Source organism: Mastigoproctus giganteus, chromosome 5 (genome assembly GCF_048544385.1).
Source record: "Mastigoproctus giganteus isolate SK-2022 chromosome 5, ASM4854438v1, whole genome shotgun sequence".
In the NCBI taxonomy this organism is placed as follows: Eukaryota; Metazoa; Arthropoda; class Arachnida; order Uropygi; family Thelyphonidae; genus Mastigoproctus; species Mastigoproctus giganteus.
The window spans coordinates 53,714,708-53,737,486 of record NC_143579.1 but is presented as its reverse complement, the minus strand read 5'-3'; the positions used below and the strand labels follow the sequence as shown (position 1 = coordinate 53,737,486).

The window sequence follows — 22,779 nt, the reverse complement described above, 5'->3', positions numbered from 1 at the left end:
GTGTCTAATTGAATAAATGAAATTTTCTTACAAATTGAGACACGAACTCTGAAGGTTTTTGTGAGCCAGTTCATTGGCTGGTAGTTGTTGGTGTATTATATAGACTGTTCAGAAGAAGAGTTGGAAGAATCTATGTGAAGTGAATACCACGACCTATCCAAGTCCCTGTAAAGAACACGAAGAGACACCATTGCATAATGAATAATAATGTGTATTAGAATAGGATATCTGATGATAAAACATTGGAGTTTGAACAAGATATTTACACATATAAAGGTTAATGAAATAACAAGTCACCAGCTAAATATAGTTTGAATAACTGCTATTGCTAGTTTTTGTATGATATGTTAATAAACATTGTTTTATTTTATATTCATGTGTGGGAGTCTGTCATTCCGAAACTCAGCCAATCCTGTGGAGAAATACTTAAAATAATTAAGGTCCCCTACGAGTCAGGTAATCTTCTGAGAACAAACAAGTCAGATGCTAAGTGGGAGGATTGGACTACGGGGATATACATATAAAAAAGGGGATATAAGTAATAAAAAATTAAAATATTAATACAAAAGGAAGATATACAAAAAAAATAACCCCATAAGTAATAAACGTTACCCCGCCCCCCACAATTGGCGAGCCAGCCAGGATAACTCCTCAATGGAAGGCTGTGTTTAGAAATGACAAAACAAAGATTCATTATAATCAGTTGCTGAAACTGTAAAATTCAGCTGGCGAGCCAGAAAGCGTAAGTTAGAATTATATATGTATTACTGAGTTGATTATTGTTGAATGAATTTAGATGGAACAGGTAAATAACGGTGGATTTTAGAGACAAGTATTGATTTAGCATTGAACGGGAAATTATTATTTATGTACAATTGAATTAATTAGTGAGACCGGACAGGGAAACTTCAAGGATAGATAGGTAAAAAAACTTAATAAGTTTTATAATTATTGGGTGTTGAAATTTTACTAATTGATTATTGATCAAGCAGGTAAATGTTAATGGTAAATTGAATTAGATTATCTAATATAGTTAAAGAATTGTAGAAAGATTAATCGGCAGACATTAATTAGTTAAAGTTGATAGCCAGAGATTAATAGATATAAAATAAAAATGCCAAGAAAGGGTAGGAAACGCGGCGAGGACTGCGAAAATTTTGGGGGCCACAGTGACGAACATGAAGACCAAGTGGGCATATGGGGAAGCGAAATCGAAGGGTTAGCTAAACATTTAAATAGCATCGAAAGAAAGATGGAGTGGATGATGGAAAGGCTCTCTTTAAGCAATGATGCTAGAGAAAATCAGCAACAAACGGAAGTGAAACAAAGATTGGGTACAGTTTCACAAACAAACGAGGGGGGAGACAAGGACGGCGGTCAAAAATGGTGTTATAAGTGCCAGAACTCAGACCATTGGACCTGCTACTGCAAAGTGAAACAGGGTGCTAAAGAAAGCTGGGAAAGGGAAGAGTATTGGGAACGAGACAGGTACCCACACGTAAAAAACCCCAGAAACATGGACAAGCACAGGGAGGAAAGGCATTGCGCAAAACAAGGGGGGTATCGGAATGAACGAGAGCGCATTAACAATGCCGTAGTCAAGAGACATGGATCTTTTAGACATGCCCGCTGCAGGAGGCCATCATTACACTTAAACACCGCCAAAGGAAAGGCCATATCTTTAGGTGCGGTAAGTGCTAATGGCAGTAGAAACGACCTATTATATGTGAGAGGCAGCTTAGGAGGGGTACCAGGTAAGTTTCTGGTGGACACAGGAGCCTCGAGGTCTATTTTAATGTGGGACTACCTCATTAAATACTGCAAAAGGCCGAGTAAGGGAGATATAAGATGTTGCCGCGATTTTCTTGTGGAGGGGGTAGGTGCTGAAGGAATTCACACCGATTATATTGTCAGAGACAAGGTAAGAATACAGGGGTGTGAAAACTTGGTGGCCCATTCATATTTTGTGGCAAACAGAATAAACAGTCGTCGACACGACGCAATACTAGGCACGGACCTCCTAAGGAAATTAAGAGCCAAGATAGATGTGAGAAATGGCCGCATTACCTTCGGCAGTAATGCCCAGGAGAGTCCAAAGGTAGACAGGAGGCGAAAGGCAGGCGGCAGAGCCCAGTATGAGCCAGAGAAAGGGGAAACTTCGAAGGAAGCTAGTGGGGAAGAATTAGAAGGGTGTAAGGCAAGCACAGATAATAAAGTTCTGGTTACACAAAACAAATGGGAATTAAATAAGAACACCAAAACAAATAGGAATAATGAGGGAAAGTGCCAAGAGAAGGGGAGGGTGTTACACGTAGGAATTTTGGAAACGAGAGAAAGGGTCGGTTTACATTCGGGAGAGAAAACACATGAAGGGGGAGAGAATGGCTGTGATGAGAAGGATCGTAAATTAAATGGAGCAACAGAAATTAAAGGAATCGAAGGATTAGGAAATTACAGAACTGAAGCTTCCAGTGAGGAGAAGGCACACAAACTAAAGGAAATAAACAGGATGCAGCAAATGTATCTAGGAGCAGTATTCGACGAAAATATGGGATGGGAGTAGTTAATGAAGCTTAATATAAGTTTAAGTAATGTCTGGTATATAAGTGTAATTAGAAAATATAGAAAGGCAATTAGAGGAGATTGGCTGTCGATAAAGTGGATCTGGGATAAGGTCATATCCGTCTGAGGACAGAAAGGAAAAAAAATTATATATGGAATATAAATTTTTTTAGGGGAAGAGGAATGCTATGTAAGGACCCGTCCTTACATTAATTAATAAAAATTGTTAAATATTATGAGAATTTAACTGTAATACGAATAGTGGTTTTCTGATAAAAACAACATGGGTTAAGAAGCTCTGGAATTCAAAAATACCTTCCAGTCACTCCCTGTTTAGTTGTAGTTTGTTTGTATGGAAATTCTTTGACGAGTCAGTGAAAGTAAATAACCGTGACAAATCCCCATTAAGACAGAGGCAGATGCACCATAGTAAGGGCCAAGAGCACTTAAGTTGGCTCTCTTAGAAATTTCACAGTGGAACGCTAGTAGAGGTGGGCGACGTCACCAGGTGTGCGCGCGTAAGGTCACGGGAAGAGCTGTGACGTTTCTCAGTTAACCTGAACTTCCGCCTCTCATTCTAGATGGTTCTCGTATATTCTAGGCCACGGAAGTTGGGAAGAAGACCCGCCCACGGAAGATGAGAGGAGACAAATGAGAGCACAGGAAAAGGGATGCGCAGATCTCCTATTGGCCAGGAAGAAAGTGGAGGGAATTTTGAGAGGGAGATTAGGAAGAAGTTTTCGGGGCATTCAGGGAGAAGCTTTCGTGGCATTCGGAAGAAGTTTCGGGGCATTCGGAAGAAGTTTTCGTGAGATTCGGAACAAGTTTTCGGAGCGGTCTGGAGGATGATTTGAAGGAGTTGGAGAACGATACAAAGCAGAGCAGCAGTCTAGTTTGGGTGATAGCTGCAGACCTGAGGTAGATGGAAGCAGTGATAGAAATTCTGCATATCCCGACAGCCCGTAGGAATGTTCACCTGTAAGCATGGAAGCCGTAGCAAGGAAGAATCACATCCTGAAAATTATATAGGCAAAGCCAGTCTAATGAGTGGTCGAACCATTGACCTACTAGACAACTCCTCTATCCACGGAAGAAGAAATGCTGACCGGTAAAGAATATACGACCCTGATTGATTCCAGCCACGCAGTATCCGGTAGGGAGACACCATAAATCACCGAGATCCCCAAATGAGCGCCCCCGCATTCCAGTACCTGAATGACCGATATGAAAGGAAGCCGAGCAGAGAGGAAAGTTCCAGGCCAAACATGTAAGTGCTATAGAGTTTACCGAAATAGGTGTACCTAATTTATTAAGGAGAGGACTTTAGGAGAAATAAGTATATATATAGTTAAGGAGGGAGATTTAAGCAATGAATATATGTATAAAGGTGTAATGTATTTAAAACAGACGTAGCCTAAATTTGAAATGAAGCCCCTCATATAAATGCTTGATGGAAGGAGAGGGTATAATAGATAACTGAGAATTGTTTAAAGTTGGGAAAGGTTTTTATATTATATATGAAGTTAAAGGTTGGAATTTTGATTTATAATGAGTTGATTTGTGGAGAGTATTTCTGATTTGAGTAGGGGCTAATTAAAAGTGATATATATAAAGGTATAGGGGATTAACGGTCCTGAAGGGTAATGTTAAATTGAATTGATTAATATTTCCTGTTAACCTGATTGCAGTAAAGGTGTCTAATTGAATAAATGAAATTTTCTTACAAATTGAGACACGAACTCTGAAGGTTTTTGTGAGCCAGTTCATTGGCTGGTAGTTGTTGGTGTATTATATAGACTGTTCAGAAGAAGAGTTGGAAGAATCTATGTGAAGTGAATACCACGACCTATCCAAGTCCCTGTAAAGAACACGAAGAGACACCATTGCATAATGAATAATAATGTGTATTAGAATAGGATATCTGATGATAAAACATTGGAGTTTGAACAAGATATTTACACATATAAAGGTTAATGAAATAACAAGTCACCAGCTAAATATAGTTTGAATAACTGCTATTGCTAGTTTTTGTATGATATGTTAATAAACATTGTTTTATTTTATATTCATGTGTGGGAGTCTGTCATTCCGAAACTCAGCCAATCCTGTGGAGAAATACTTAAAATAATTAAGGTCCCCTACGAGTCAGGTAATCTTCTGAGAACAAACAAGTCAGATGCTAAGTGGGAGGATTGGACTACGGGGATATACATATAAAAAAGGGGATATAAGTAATAAAAAATTAAAATATTAATACAAAAGGAAGATATACAAAAAAAATAACCCCATAAGTAATAAACGTTACCCCGCCCCCCACAAGCTCAATATAGCCTAAGTTGCTGATGCGCCTAAAATCTTACAACCAACCAACTTGAACGCTATCTAAGTATATTTCCGCCTCCCTAAATCTGTGTACCGTATAATGCAATAACTCTCGACATTACTTCACAGGAGCTGAATTTCATTTACCCAAGCTCTCTGGTAGATGTGTGGATGTGTAAGCACCAAAACAACTAAAGCTATTGGGTGTTAGTAGTTTCATGTATTTCCGGTCGGTTAGCTGGACGATAAAACTGAAGTTTTAGTAGAAATGCCATGCAACCCTTGGATGAGACCAACTAACTCAGCCACTTTTGTAAAATAAACCCATGAAAATTGCTCACATCATTCACGAGATTCGAACTCAAACCTTTTCCACCTTGTTCGGGTGAACGGTGATTATAACCGTTATTCGAAGCCACCGAGACCCATCTGCCAAACGACACAAAGGTTAGGAAACATTAATGGCGCAAAGAAAAATTATCAACATCAATGCCAAAAAATAATATATATATATATATATATATATATATATATTAGCTAGAAGCAATAACGCGAGAGAAAAAGTGCAAACATACTAATAGGCAAAGGATAGCAGGAAATAGAAAAATTAAGGTAGAAGATAGGGAAAGAATGTGAAGAACCTAAAATATGCATGGAATTATCCGAAATTAAAGGCTGAATTAAAAAGCCAATTAGAAGGAAAGAAGCTATAAGAGAGGGGAAAAAATAATAATGATTAATAAATTGTAAAGAAATAGCGAGCATCAAATTGAAGGTGAGAAAATAATTTGATGTTATAAAAACCAAATAATAAGGGAAAGAAAAATAATAGTTAAAATATTTGATGCATGCTTAAAAAGATTGTTACATAATGCAGGTATTTCTTCGGGGGACTACACCTGATTATGTACCAATAAACTGCGTTTCCCTGCATACGTATAGTTATGGAATAAAAATATTAAAAGGAAACTCAAAAAAAAAGTGCATGAAAAAAAAAATTAACTAAAAAAGGAGGGTGAAAGCAATAAATCTTCAATAAAAATAAGTAAGGTAGCTCCTACGTAGTGTTCATAATTAAAATTAAGGTAATAAAATAAAAGATATGATAAAAATAAATAAATGTGTAAGGAAAAAGTCAATTCCGGAGTAAAAGTTGGTTAGTGATGTAAAAATAATTTGCGAGTAAAAGTTTTGGTGAATATGTAATTTTATGTGTCAAAAATAGATAAAGAAGCAAGCAAATGGTATAGGGAAATAAATCAAGGTAAGGGAAGGAAAAAGTAGTGAGACAAAAGAGACGAAGATAGCCTAGAAGAAGGAAAGTAAGAGTTTCCACATTGCCCTCGTGGTGCACTAATAGCTCAATGGACAGAAGAACGAAGATTAGGAAGTGAAAAGATATAAAGTAAAGAAAAGAATAAAAAATGATACCCGGGCAAACTAGGGGCGTAAAGACCCAACTTCTTAGAGAGGGCCCTGGCTGAGTGAGCGTTAGTATAAGAAGACGCTAATACCAAATGCCTGTGACATGCGGGCGCTTCCGTAGCCAGGTGGGCAGGAGCAGCAATGCGTAGCACATGCTTCTTGACCGAACCGGGGTTCAAGCCCGTGACCACCAAATACAGAGGATGCGGAGAAGTCAGGGAATGACCACCGCATATCCCGGAGCAATATGGCCTTAGTTGCTAATGCTCCTAAAAACCAAATAACAACAACAACTGTAATATGTTTTGGAAAATATATATATACAGTGGCGGACAAAAAAACTGCATCACCTTAAAAAAAGTAACATTTTGTGGGGGTGGTTTATATATGTTTTCTTTGTCTCTTTATTTACTATTTTATTTATTATTATTTATATATTTACTATAGCCCACTTTGCATCTGCCTTGTGTATATCTCACAGAAGAATTCCGGTTCTGAGGAATATTAGTGCACTCCTCTATATTAGTGCACTCCTCCTTTGAATTTTGCTGTGTGTTCAGAAATGACCAAACACCATTTGCATTAAGTTAAATACAATTAGTTTATTATACATATTTACAAATAAAAAAATCTAGCAAATCATTACACATTATTCACTTGATATTAGTACATGGCATGGATTACGATCCTGGTCATTAGGCTATCCTATACATCATCTTCTTCTTGCCGTTGGGCCAGTATCACTCTCTTGCGTTTATATTTATATATATTTTTTTTCAATTAAAGTTCATTAAAACAATCACATTTATTTCTACAGTTATTACATATATCTTTCCTTTAATCCTTCGCTAATACAATTCTCTTCTTCTTAGGCTAACTGTCCAACTGATAAGTTTCTCTAGACCAGTCTCACCTTAACATTAATAAAACTAAAGCTACCATTTAAATTGTAATAGTTCTGTTCACCTTTGGATTTTCAAGAAAAATAAATAATTAAATAAATCTCGGCTATCTGCGGCTAGCAGCGCCACTCCTCTACTTCTGGGACGTTATTCATGCTAACATACAACTCTGACAGCTCTATTGATTAAGCCTTCCAAAAGGTTTTTATTCTACATTCATTAAAGTTAGGCAGAAAAAACGTAACTATGAACTACCCTCTTATTAATCAATCCTTATGACATTTCTGCACTTATCTATGGAATAAGTATTGAATTAACTACATGTATCCCAAAATAATCCCGTTTAACCATTATCTATCTTTAGCTACAGTCCTTTTGTATTGCCTAATGGTACATATGCCGTTAAGCACTTACTTCTGGTGGGCCGAATTCCTCAGCTAATACAAGGATTGGTCTTTGACTTTCTGCTCTGCATCGGGGTCCACCATCAGTCTGAGATCGCTCTTCTTCAGCTTCGGAACTGCTAACATCTGCCAGGGATACTATTCACTTCGCTGATCATTCCTGGTGTCATATCTTTCTTCTCTTTGCCAGATCATTCAGTAGGAGTCGCTTCCCTTTACTTTATTTCTCTCTGTAGGCTGCAGGGCGGTCCGGTGTTCTTCCGTAAGCATTATCTCGCGCCGTCCTCCTTCTAAATATATCTCTCGGTGGACGCTTTCAGACTTCTATGTTGCATCTCGAGAAAGTTCCCTTTACTGTAACCTATCTATACAGTCAGTCCTCGTATAACACGTGTTTGCATTACACGAATTCGATCATACACGATTTATAAATAGGGGAACGTTATCTTATATAACACGAACCGAATTCGCTTATACACGATTCGCCTTTGTGTTTACAAGAAATGGCAGTCGAACGCGGAATGACCCCAACTGAACGCAACACGATAGGAATGAAGGAGATTCTGAAAATGTATTTATGTGTTTTATATCAGTGAAGGGGAAACACATTTCACCATAATAACGTAAAAACCAACACAATTCCAGCTATCGATATAATCGCAAATGCAATTAGATCGAGTTTACTACCAGTTTATAACAGATTCCACTAGTAGAAACGCAACTGGAAAATGTTTTTATTGTTTTATGGTAGTAATCCCTAGAAATGTGCTTTAGTAAAATGTGAGGTGTTAATAGTGTATCTCGGGCTTTAGTGTTGTTTATTCAGTTGCTACACGCGCGCTCAGCTTTGTTTATGTGTATCAAGGTTGCCTCCTCGTTTTGTAATTGTGCTTTATTCCCTAAAAATTAGTAAAATACTTAAAAGGTGTGAAAAGGAAACGTCCTGGCGAAGACACTGCAGATTCAGAGAGAGAAAAAAAAGCAATATGGATAAACAGAGGCGGACTGGCTGAAAAATTCTTACCCGGGAAAATTTATAGTGGCCTCATACTACGGTTTATGGCCAAAATCACACCGGCCTCCGGCCCACCGTGGTTTCCCCCGTAAGGCTTATGGCCATTCCGCTTCTTTCGATAGAGAAAAAATATGAAATTTTGAAACGCTTTGAGCGAAATGAAAGACCATGTGATATTGCACGTGCTACAGACCTAAATGAGGCAACGCCGAGAATTACAAAGAATGTAGATAAAATAAAAACAACTTTCATAGCGGAAACAACTCAGTGTAATTAAAATCCATTAGATTAAGACAAAGAATTGGAAGAGATGGAACGGCTGTCATCTCTTTGGATAGAAAATCAAACAAAAAGCAAGTTTGCTTACGATAGAAGCAAAAGCATTAGCAATATTTTATTACGACTTACGTATTACGTATTATAAAATACGTAAGTATTTGATTACGACTATTTTATTTAATATAATAAATTTTTTACGAATAAAATACGTATTTTATTCGTATAAAATACTTTTTTAGTATTAAAAAATACTAAAAATACTTTATTATAATATAATATTATTTTTATTACGTATTTTAATCGTTATAAAATACGTAAGTATTTTATAACGATTAAAATTACCCGATTATTTATTGTGTTTGGTAATGTTTTGGTTCCAACTGTGTGTTCAATCTTGGGTGGTCGGCACCTAACCCCACTTTTCCCATAGGGCCTGTTGTTTATATTGCACGATTTTGCATTGCACGAGGGTTTCTAGGAACGCAACTATCGTGCTATACGAGGACAGACTGTACTTTACTTAAACTATCAGAACTTAGTCAACTCATCATAACTGGTTCTACTGGTGGATCACTTCCGGGGACTGTTTCCCAAGCCTACCTCTCCGAAAAAACTTTCATCACCCCCTTTCTCGCGTGCTCTTCCCTTTTCATTCCCCGAAATTTCGTACTGCCCCTCCTTTTCTCAACCAATCATTTCTATCATCATCATCTCCATTCTCATTTGCCTATTGCACGTCACGTGCAATAGGCAAAAGGTCGAGCTCCTTCCGGTGTAGAGAGGACTTCCGGTTTCCAGAAATTTCTCGAACTTTCTTTGTACATCCAGAAGCTCAGAATCTTTCCAGAACCATCCAGAAAACATCTGCGTTCGTTTACTTGATTAGTCTCGCCTTATTATAAAATGACCACCCCCGCTCTGTTTACAGTAAACAAGAACCGCTCCCCACTGGTACCCCTATTGTAGTCTCTCGAGCAATCCGTCCCTTGCCATTCTGTCAATTGACCCCCCACTGTTCCGTCTCGCTATCATCGCTTGCTCTTTCAGGGCGCTGATTCTATATCTCTTTCTAATGTTTATTTTCACGGTATATTTGCTCTTACATTAAATATAGCCTCCACTTAATTTAATTCCATTAGCGTGAGACCCACTATCTTAAACAACATTTCTGATTTGTAATGTGTATTATTGTATCAGAAGCTTCGCTTAGAATTAGTCCTTAAGTTTGGGGAACGGCAACCCCGTCATTGTTATAATAAAATTTATATATTTCTCTTTCTTTGATTTTTAAGATATTGTATCTTACAATTTGTAGTGAAACGTATAAGATGTTGTTTAATTACAGTCATTTTGTTTGTCGCAAAGCAAAGATATTGCGTCAGATAACCCTTCTATTGCATCAGATATTAATTGCAAGGTATTGCATCAGCCATTTTTATAAATACAATGTTAGAAGGGTATACACGCTCATTAGTATCCTGTTTTGCGGAGGTGTATGCATGGCTCCATATGTTCAGTTGACACCAAGAAAAAAGAGTAGCTGTTGCTCTGTCCCAGGAAGGGCTTTCTACGCGTGCTATCGGTGATAAAATAGGCTGCCATCATTCAACAGTATCTCGGGTGCTAAAATTAAAGTGGGAAACCGGTGATGTGAAGAGAAAACCTCGATCAGGCCGTAACAGGATGACTACGCCTTCCCAAGATCGATATTTGAAACGGCTATGCCTTCGTAATCGCCATGCTAGTGCTCCTGATCTAAAACTGGACTTTGAGATGGCCTCTGCTGTTGAAACAAGTGCACGAACTATCCAAAGACGGCTTTCGGAATGTGGTCTGCATGCCTATCGGCCCAACAAATGAGGAAGAAGGAAGCGACTTGCTTGGACTAAAACGCATGTTTCATGGACAAAAGAGCAATGGGACACCGTCATCTTTTCTGACGAATCGAAATTCAACCTGCATGGCTCGGATGGGAAGCGATATGTCAAAAGACGAAAATCGGAGGCATACCATCCTGACTGCATAACACCGACTGTAAAGTGCCCCGCCGGTCAGATGGTCTTTATTGATGCATGACAAGCAAAGGGGTGGGGCGAATTAAGTTTATTAACGGAACGGTGAATGTAGAAACCTACACTTCTATCTTGGAGAAGTGCCTGAAACCCATTATTAGGGATCACCACACAGACATCCAAAACTGCAATTTTCAACAAGACTCAGCATCTTTACACATAGCAAAATTGGTAAGTTTATGTTATTTAGATTTAATGATGAGTTTGTCTTCTTGTCTCACAAGGCTTAAAACATATTTACACCAATGTTTTCCCTCGTTTTTCTCCCTTAAGGTGCAGTCCTACCTCAGAAATGCTGGCATTATAGTGTTAGACTGGCCCGGATTTGAACAGTCCAGATTTGAACCCTATTGAAAATTGCTGGTACATCATGTTGTCTAAAATTGCTCAGAAGCCAACAAGTAAGATTCAGCTGCAGGACAGCATTGTAAGGGTGTGGTACCACGAAATTGGCCAACTTTATATCCAGAAGTTGATTAACTCTATGCCAGATCGTTACAAGGCTGTAATTGCAGCTCAAGGAGGAATAACAAAATATTGAGGACTTATTTTGCTGGTTTACAGTACATAATACTATTATGTTAACTTGTCATTTCAGTTTGTACATGTAAATGCAATAAAATGTATGTTTGGTTGTCATGATTGCCATTTGCATGATTTCTCATATTTCCATTAATTACACATTTTACCCTTTGGGAAGATATTTATGGCAATTAGGTATATATCAGGGGGAGTCTTGTTATTGGTTTCATTCAAAGAGATATATATCCCATCTAACAAATGCATTTCGAACATTTCTGCAACCCACAATGCAGCGCAAAACACATTATTTGCAAAATTCACAAGTGATGCAGTTTTTTGTCCGCCACTGTATATTGGAATGCCGAAAATATAAAACGAAGTAATTTAAAATTAGAAAAAGGTCTGAATACAGAGAAATATTCGACAGTAAATAAAACAGCACAGAAAAGTAAATACCCTAAATTTCCGAGAATTTCAGCGTGTTTCCTTTAACCTTTTTAACGTTTTACCTATATCTTTATATATGTATAGGTAAAAGTCAGACTAGTAAGACTTTTGTGGATTTATTGGATGATTGTTTTCTGCAGCAGCATGTTCGAGAGGCAACCAGAGAGAGTAATACTCTTGATCTGGTTATCAGCAGTGATCATTCGTGTATTAAGAATTTGCAGATAAAGGAACCACTAGATGGCAGTGATCACAGTGTATTGATGTGGGATTTACTTAAAGATATAATTACCATCAGGGGTAAAGGAAAGGGTTTTTGCTTCCGTAAATGTGACTACAGTGGTCTCAGGCAGTTTTTAAATTATGTACAGTGGAATCCACTGATGATGATGTTACCAACAGCAAATTCTAAGTGGGAAGCATTCATGGAATTACTCGTGGAAACTACTAAACGTTTCATACCTATTGTTCAAGGTTTAGCCATAATTGGTTGTCAAATGAACTAATGAGACTCGTGACAGAGAAGAAAAATGCATGGGATGCATATAAATTATCAGGCGACACAGAAGCCTATGACAGATATAAGCTAGTCTGTAATCAAGTCACAAAGGAGGTTGGGCAGGCGAAGGCAGATTAAGAGAAATCTTTGGCAAAGGATACTAAGAAAAACAGCAGGGATTTCTTTATTTATATAAACTCTAAAAGGAAGGGGATGAATCTGATTGGTCCACTTGATATCGAGAGTTCGACTGTTGATGGTCCTGCTCAGATAGCAAACTGAATGGGTATTTTGCATCTACATTCACACATGAATGTAGATGCAAATGTAGATGTAGATGGGGTTATTAAGGTTTGAAAATGCCAGAAGGTTATCAAATTGTACCAGGGTGCTTAATAATTTTGTAATAACTGAGAGCATAGTGGAGGAGAAATTGTTGAAGTTAAACATACGAAAAGCACCTGGGGTGGATGGGATCTATCCAGTTATATTAAAGGAGGCGGCAAAGGAAGAAATCAGACCCTTAGTCATAATTATGAGAGCATCCTTGGACTCAAGGGAGGTCCACACGGACTGGAGATGTGCAAATGTATCCCCAATTCACAAAAGGGGATTGAATGGTGACGCGAGTAATTACAGACCAGTTAGTTTAACTTCTGTTCCGGGTAAAATAATGGAGTCACTGGTTAAAGATGCATTGCAGGATCATCTAGACAAGGCTGCAGCAATAATTCAGACACAGCATGGGTTTGTTAAGGGAAAGTCTTGTCTGACAAATTTTATAGGATATTATGATGTGGTTACAAAGGAACTGGATGCAAAAAATAATTTTGATATCATATATTTGGATTTCAGGAAAGCTTTTGACACTGTTGTGCATGGAAGACTATTGTACAAATTGGAGCAGAATGGTATTAAGGGAAAGTTGCTACAATGGATAAAAGGATTGTTAAGTGAGAGAAAACAGAGGGTGGTAATCAATGGGTGCTGCTCTTCGTGGACTAATGTTATTAGTGGAGTCCCACAGGGTTCGGTGTTGGGTCCACTATTTTTGTATATTTATCAATGATATTGATGAAGGTATGTCAGGCTTAATGTCGAAGTTTGCAGATGATACAAAGGTTGGCTGGGTTGTTAATGACAGTCATGGCAGTGTGCTACTGCAACAGGATCTCGAAAATTTGGGCAGATGGACTGATAAGTGGCAACTGAAGTTTAACCTTGACAAATGCAAAGTACTGCATATGGGTAGAAGTAACCCCAGAGAAACGTACCGACTGTGTGGTACTAAACTTAAGGAGGTAGAAAATGAAAAAGACCTGGGAGTAATTGTGCAGTCAGATATAAAGTTTTCTGGGCAATGCGCAGGCTGCCAGGGCAGGTCATGAGGTTTTGTCAATGATATATAGGTATTTTGCTAGCAGGGAAAAGGAGGTGATTGTCTCCCTGTATAAGTGTGTATAAGTATAAGTGTGATTGTCTCGGATGGATGTTATTGCTTATATCGCTTCATTGGCGTGCTTCTTTATACGTGTATACATAAGTTAACATAATTTATATAATTATGGATTCTAAAGAATTAAAAAGTGAAATAAAAAGAAAACATTTTACTTTTTAACTATCATTAACAAGCTCAAAGTGATAGAACATCTTGAAAATGGCATTCCTGGAAATAAAAAATTGCTGAAGAATTTGGTATTGGCCAACAGGCTGTGTCAGATATTAAAAAACAAAAATAATCTGTAAAGACATTTCCTTTAAAATTCGATGTGGGGAGTGATAAAAGCCGTCTATTAAATAGACAGACATTTAAAAAAGCCAAAAGAAGTGATGCTCGAAGAAGTTGTATTTAAGTGGTATTCACAGCAACGATCAAGTAGCGTTAGCGTGCGATGCAAGCGTCACCTGATAAATGTATAAAGTGACATTACATTATAGTGTCCAACTATCGATGGATAAATGTATTGCCTTTTTACAGTTTTTAAATAAAGGCTCTACAGTGATTTTTTTAAAATTTATTTTCATCAGCACTACCTATATCAATAAATTTTCTATTTATTTATGTTCTAAGTTTTTTTGGTCTTTTAGGGCTATCTTTACTTCACTAATTCGGATTATCTCTTAATCCGGTTGACGTCTTACCCCAATTACTCCAGATTAGCAAGAGTTTACTGTATATATATACAGTATATATTGGTAGTTTAAAGTGCACGTCAGTGTTATCACACAGATTTGAGGGTAGCATACTAATGTACATATATGCCTTCTTGTCTTCTCAACTTATACACGGTACTAGAGTACTTTACAAGGGTGGACAAAATAATGGAAACACCAGTAATAAGATATACAGATATACTAATACGGTGTTGGGCCACTCATTGCTTTTGAAACAGCTTGTATTCTACGTGGAATAGATTCAAATAAATCTTGAATTGTCATCGCTCCTTGAGTGAAGAAGGTGGAGCAAATCTGCTTCTCACTCTCCTCTCCGAATACGTCCACAGTGGATCATTAATTCTGGTAATTGGGCAGGCCATGGGGGATGCTTAGCCTTAGTTTCGTACGCTTAAACCAAGATTGGATACATCAATCTGGCTACACCATCTTGGCATCGTTTGTGGGAAACAACGTCTGCACCATGGAATGAATCTGGTCACTAAAAATATCAAGGTAATCAGTGGCAGTTATCACCCGTTTAGGGTGATGATAAGGTCTAAAGAATGCCAAGATATTACTGCCTAAATCATTATTTTTATTATATAATATTATATTTTGGTCATCTGTAATTAATTACATAAATCCGTATTTGTGTCTGTAAATTACGTGTGTTCTCTGATCGATTTTCCTGTTTTACTGGAGCGAAAAAAACCCACTTTCCAGGAGAGAAAACCTTGCTATCTACGCCTGAGACCGACTAACTCAACCACGGAGCGAAAAATGCCCATTAAAGTCCTTCGCGTCATCCAAGGGATTCGAACCCGGGCATTTTCCACCCGGTGTGGGGTGGACCATGATGATTCCACAATGCTACCCACGCAGACGCCCAAATCATTGTTGATCCTCCTCCATATTTGACGGTTGGCAAAAGACAGTCAGGACGATGCGCTTCCTTTTGCATTAGTCAAACGTAAACACTCGCTGATGTTGGAAAAGGTGCGAATGATGATTCGTCGGAAATTATGACATGTTTTCAATCATCAAGTGTACAATTTTTGTGCTCCTTACACTAGTGCACCCTCATTTTAGCATTACTATCAGTAACGACTGAATTGGTAATAGTGGCTCTGCCATAAATTTCAGCTTTATTAAGTTCTCACCGAGCTGTTTTGCTAGAAACTGGATTGCTGAGACTCACATTAAGTTCTGCAGTTATTTTTGAGGCTATAGTTTCTTATGTTTTTGGGCTACATTCCTTTTCAGTATATGGTAATTTCTTTCCATTAGCTTCGATTTTCTGCCGAGTTCGTCCTATCAGATTTTGTTTTTGCGTACATGGCGAATGCAGCATCACTTTCGATACAGTTTCTCTGGATATATCAAATAACTCAGCAATTTTAGTCACCGATATCCCCCTAAACGTGCACTAACAATTTTACATCTTTGTAATTCAGTCAGTTCGGTCATTTTCTTCATATACCTTTTAGTATCACCTCTAAATATACATCAGCTTTTATCGTCTATCCTTCACAGTACTACCTGCAAGAACCAAAAACAAATCATCACTGCATGTTCATAAATACAGCATTACAAATTCAACTACTTTCATATGAGGTGTTTCCATTATTTTGTCCACCCCCATAGGTTCCAGTATGATTTCATGTTTTGAGGTTACCATAAAAAAGTTGTATAAAGTCATTCCTTCAGACATTTGGTATTTTCAAGTTGATGTAGTCATTTACGTAGATTAGATTTACGAGGGTGACATCCTAGAAACGAGGAATGAGCTGTTCGAATGTATATTTTCTTGCAGTTGATAAACAGTTATTTTCCAAAAGAAGTCCAGTTATTATCACTGGCGAAGAATGAAAATTGTCAATTGAAAATCAGAGTTATGTTACTTATCAAGTACCAAAGATTCGCCTGACTTAACAGAAATGGATGGGGGTGGGGAATTCAAGAAATATTAGCGCAGAATTCTAGACTTGTCATGACGTATTTTTTTGAGGTCGACATCATTGCACGTTCTGCGATTTTGTTATAGAAGAACCCAATCAGATCGATGAAGTCAGTTCTGTCAGGAAAAAGGCTTGGGGATGGGGGGAGGAGTGATGAGTGGCTCTGAAAGTGCACAGATTCTTCCAACTGCAGGATTTCCAGAAAGCACTCTAAAAAAAATTGAGAAAAAAATATGAACCGAAAACCAAACCCTCAGAATCGGATACACGGATCTTTTTTGATTACGCCGTCTTCAGAGAGCAAAGAAGTAAGTAAGAGGTTTTCTTATATTGTATAAGAACGAACCCATTTCACCCACATTGCCATGGGTTATGGTAATATGTGTGTGTGTGTGTGTGTGTGTGTGAAGAAGATGATAGTATGTGGGGGAGAAAATATCCATTGCTGTCAAATGTTCTCAGAAATATCAAGCAATCTACTTTAAAGCTATAAAGTACCTAGTTTACTTCAGTCACACGAGATCGTAAATTCCGTTCCATTAGTGTGCAACCCATGAAAGATGTATGCTTCCGCAAAAAAAAAAAAAAAAAATTGTACAGCACATTGATAACAGGAGAGTATATTATAAGCCAAAAATAGTTAAAATGATGCCATACGCTCCTATAGCTTACTCATGGCTATATCGGAGCGTAAAATAAATTATATAAATACACTATATTAAGAAAAGTAATTGATATTTGTATGCTCCGAGGAATCCTTTATTGATATAATAATTATATAATAAATGTTATATAATTAATGTGATATTTAATAACATGTCGGCCTACCGTGTGGCCTTAATCATACATTATATCTTCTCCGGTAGACCGCGATCCAATCTCTGATAGCAGAGATGCGGTATTTTGGTCCATTTCTCCGATAACAGAACAGTTGATTAAACCAAACTGGCTAATCCTAGGCCAACACGGCCATCTGCCGATTGCAGAGGTGTTGGTCTAGCCCGAAGCCGACGTTCCAATTCATCCCAAAGGTGCCCAATGTGGTTAAAGTCGTAGCTCTTCACAGGCCATTGAAGCTTTTGTACCCCATATCTTCAAACCAAATCACCGTATGCCGTGGAGTATAATGTGGTGCAATGTCATGCTGAAACAGAGAAGCCCCAATGCTGCCGCAGTGTAGAAAGGGCGGAATTGTCCCGAATGTCAATACACCGAATGGAATTCATTGTTTCAAAAATGACAACCAGTGGTACTAGCTCAAACTACAAGAAACAACCCCAGACAGTGAGCGAACATCTGCTAAACTTCACAGTTAAGAACGGCACGCTCTGGTAAATAACGTACTTCGGGCATTCCAAACACATCCATCGTAATTGTTTTTTTTTTTTTTTTTTGGTTTTTTTTGCTGGTGCTGTATAAGCTTGCTTTCTTTTATCATATGCCTCTACTAATACTAATTCTAAATCGGAAAGCTGTGTATCGAGATTTGTCATTCCATAACACAACTTTCCAGTATTCCAGGGAATACTTGTTGGGTTGTGCACCAAGCAAGTCGTCCTAACTGATGTTTGATTTGTGTGCACCACCCTAAAATCCATAAATTCCTATGCGTAGCAGCTCTTACGTTTCTCCATAAAATTCGATGCCATGAAGATCTTTATACAAAGGGTACTAGGAAAGTTTTGCAATATGACGCAACAATGAATCACAGGAAGCTGCTTGTTGCTGCATGTTGAGACATGTTCATACGTGCATAGTAGCCGCCGCGCCAAGTCGATGGGCTCAGTTATTCATTAGTAGTGAGAGTGTAAAGTGATTGCGATGGCATCGTGGTCACGAAATGAGATAAGGACGGTTTTGCGGTATAATTTCGTGCGTGGTTTAACCATAGACCAGTGCTTAGAAGAAATGACTCTTGCACTAGATGATGATTGTCCACATCGTACAACGATATTCAGGTGGTATAGAGAATTCCAAAGGGGAAATTTCACTCTGGAGGATTCTGAGAGGCCGGGAAGGCCACGAACGTCAGTTACGGAGGAAAACGTTACTGCTGTGAGGAAAATGCTTGACGAAAACAGGCGAGTGACCTACCAACAGATAGAGGATACTTTGGGCCTAAATGCACCAGCAATTCGTTCGATTCTGCAAGATCATTTGCACGTGAAGAAACTTTGTTCTCTCTGGGTGCCGCATCAACTGACTAAAGAGCAGATGACACGACGTGTGACTTGGTGCCGGGAGATGTTAAAAAAGTTTGATAAGGGACAATCTCGGTATGTGAACAACATCGTGACAGGTGACGAGACTTGGCTGTACTATTACGATCTGCCGACCAAGGCTCAAAACAAAGTTTGGGTCTTTGATGATGACGACACACCCGTAATTGTCAGAAAATCCCGATCTGTAAAGAAGAAAATGATAGCTGTATTTTTCAAATCGAGTGGAATTGTGGAACGTGTCGTTTTGGACACGCAGAAGACAGTCACAGCTAAGTGGTATACTGAACAATGTCTGCCTAAAGTCATTGGATCTATGAAGAACCTGCGACCAAAGTCAAGAATGGACACCTGGTACCTCCATCACGATAATGCTCCAGCTTACCGCGCCAAAGCCTGCACCCAATATTTGACCAGGACAGGACTGAAACTTCTCGAGCACCCTCCCTACAGCCCAGACCTTGCTCCCTGCGACTTTGCACTGTTCCCGCATGTGAAAATGAAGCTAAAAGTGAGGCGGTTTTCCAGTGATGAGGACCTTCTACGGGCTTGGGACAACGAGTGTGTTTTACTCCCTAGTGAAACTTGGCAGAACTGGTTTAAAGATTGGTTTCGGAGGATGGAGAGGTGTATTGAATGTAGAGGAAATTACTTTGAAAAAATTAAATAAACAAAGCTGTATTGCAAAACTTTCCTAGTACCCTTTGTATATTGTCTCTGACTAAACTCCGTTCCTGTAGCTTCACTGATCACAAGAACATGAACCTTGTCACAGGGCTTCAATGTATTAAATTGGTTCTAAGGGCATTCTGGCGAGTTCGTCCTCACGTGGCTACCAAACCAGAGGCGTAGGGGGGGGGGGGGGTAGCGGAGAACGGTTGTCCCCGGGCGCCGAGCATCAGGGGCGCAAACTGAAGGATAAGTCTATCACAGTCACATTACATTATCACACTCAGGGGCGCCAGGAAGATATGTTTACCCCAGGCGTCGACGACCTTAGCTACGCTACTGTGCCAAACTCGCCCATTCTCAGCCCAAATTGATACGTCTAGGACGTTATGAAATGTGCCGTTCTGTGCTTGGATCTGATTTCATTGAATACCTGGAAACTGTGGGAGCTAGTGTGGTCGGCATGTATTACTCTACATGTGAACGCCTTTCAGCAACGCGTGGTGTCTATGTCGGGATGTTCCCAGGCTGCTAAAGGTGGTAAAACCAGGTACTAAGTAGGTATTACTATGCAAAGCTTCTCGATGCGTGTGTGTGTGTGTGTGTGTAGGAGTATCCAGTGTTTACACCCGGGGAAAAAGAACTGAATTCGAGTCCTGTCGATGACGAAAGGAATTTTTATGGATCTTTTTCACAACGTGGCTGAATAGTCGGGACCTGACAAGGGTAGCATGGTTTTTTCTCCCGAAAACTAAGATTTTTCTTCCAACAAATAGAAAATCGATCTCAGAACATGCGCAGTTTACAGACGCACTGAGCAACATGGTCTTAGTTGCTGATGCTCTTAAAACCCTGCTACTAAAAATACTACGATAGTCTAAGTGATGCGCTGCGCCACAGTAGCAGAACCTAAAAGGCGGTGTGGGGATTATTATTATTATTAATATTAATATTAGCTATATGATGCAAGGAAGCCTGAGGCTTATGCTGCACCAGCCAAAAAAAAAAATTCCTGAGCTACCCTGAGAAAGAGAGAGAGAGAGTGTGAAAAGTAGAAGGGAATCACCAAGAAGACAAGAATGATGATATCCAGCTCAGGACCCTGGGTATGCCTAGCCCATACTCACCAGATGTGAGCCTTTTTTTTGTATATAAATATTTATTACATTTCATAATATTGTAACTGTTTAATATTTACTAATACAAAAACAGCATATTTTAATTTATATAGTTGTTTTCAACAGACGTTTTAATGAGTCACAATTAAAACATAAAACTCAAATGTTATCCACATATATGCTAATTGTAAATGAAATTAATTTTTTAAAATTATATAACTTTTTTTTTTCATTAAAAAAGGAGTGGCAAAAAAAGTTAGCACTGCAATACATTCTGGAATAGCCCTGCTTATATACATGTTTGTATATACATGTATTATATATATATATGCAGGGTGTTTAAAGTTGCATGGAATAAATGCAGAGCATATTCTGCATTTGGAAAATAAAGAATAAAAATTCCTATAAGCTTATATCCCAAAAGTCTTATTTCCAAGATGTGGAGAACATTGCTTGAACAACAGTTGTATTCAACTGTTGTTTGGCAAAAATTCTTCGTAATATCCCCATTATGTGGAAATAATATGGATTGTTTATACAGAGGGAAAATCATCTCCTTTTCCCTGCTAGCAAAATCCCTATATATCGTTGACAAAACCCCATGACCTGCCCTGGCAGCCTGTCTGCATTGCTGAGAAAACTTCATATCTGACTGCACAATTACTCCCAGGTCTTTTTCATTTTCTACCACCTTAAGCGTAGTACCACACAGTCGGTACGTTTCTCTGGGGTTACTTCTACCCATATGCAGTACTTTGCATTTGTCAAGGTTAAACTTCAGTTGCCACTTCTTAGCCCATCTGCCCAAATTATCTAGATCCTGTTGCAGTAGCACACTGCCATTACTGTCATTAACAACCCTGCCAACCTTTGTATCATCTGCAAACTTCAAAACTAAGCCTGATATATCTTCATCAATATCATTGATAAATATACAAAACAACAGAGGACCCAATGCCAAACCCTGTGGGACTCCACTAATAACATTAGTGCACAAAGAAAGAGCAGCACCCTCTGTCTGCTCCCACTCAACCATCCTTTTATCCATTGTAGCAACTTACCCTTAATACTATTCTGCTCCAATTTGTACAATAGTCTTCCATGCGCAACAGTGTCAAAAGCTTTCCAATCCAAATATATGATATCAAAATTATTTTTTGTATCTAGTTCCTTTGTAACCACATCATAATATCCTATCAAATTTGTCAGACAAGACTTTCCCTTAACAAACCCATGCTGTGTCTGAATTATTGCTGCAGTCTTGTCTAGATGATCCGGCAATACATCTTTAACCAGTGACTCCATTATTTTACCCAGAACAGAAGTTAAACTAACTGGTCTGTATTTACTCGTGTCACCCTTCGATCCTCCTTTGTGAATTGGGGATACATTTCCACATCTCCAGTCCGTGGGGACCTCCCCTGAGTCCAAGGATGCTCTCATAATTATGGCTAAGGGTTTGCTTAGTTGCTTTGCTGCCTCCTTTAATATAACTGGATAGATCCCATCCACCTCAGGTGCCTTTCTTATGTTTAACTTCCACAATTTCTCCTCCACTTTGCTCTCAGTTATTAAAAAATCATTAAGCACCCTGCTACAATTTGATAACCTTCTGCCATTTTCAAACCTTAATAACTCCTCATGTGTGAATATAGATGCAAAATACTCATTCAGTTTGTTTGCTATCTGAGCAGGATCATCAACAGTCGAACCATCGATATCAAGTGGACCGATCAGATTCATCCCCTTCCTTTTAGAATTTATATAAGTAAAGAAATCCTTGCTGTTTTTCTTAGCATCTTTTGTTTCTATGTTTAAACAATTTCATTCTATGTTTAAACAATAGAATGAAAAAATAGATGTTTGAAAGGTTTGGAGCAGTGGAAGCTGTTGGTAAATAATGGTAGGACAATTTGCAAGCTGAAATGACCAGAGCTTTGAATTCAAATGCATGGTTGGCTGAGAATCACAACATTACAGGATTGTTTATTTGGACAGATGACCACATGTAAGTAACCAATATATATATATATATATATATATTTTTTTTTTTTTTTCTTAGGTAGTTAATGAATATATCAGCTAGCCAATACTCAGAATTATAAAACATAACTAGGGGTCATAAATTCAAATTACAGGGCTTGAGGTTTACATTAGATTGTAGGAAATTTTCTTTTAGCCAGCAAGTCATTCATAGCTGGAACAAGTT

General features: G+C 38.3%; 1 protein-coding gene across 4 annotated transcripts in view; it reads left to right on the top strand.

Moving 5' to 3' along the window:
- The window catches only part of LOC150085398 (uncharacterized), a 650,000-nt gene that overhangs the window by 309,622 nt on the left and 317,599 nt on the right, over window positions 1–22,779 (top strand). The gene's annotated exons all lie outside the window — the stretch shown is intronic.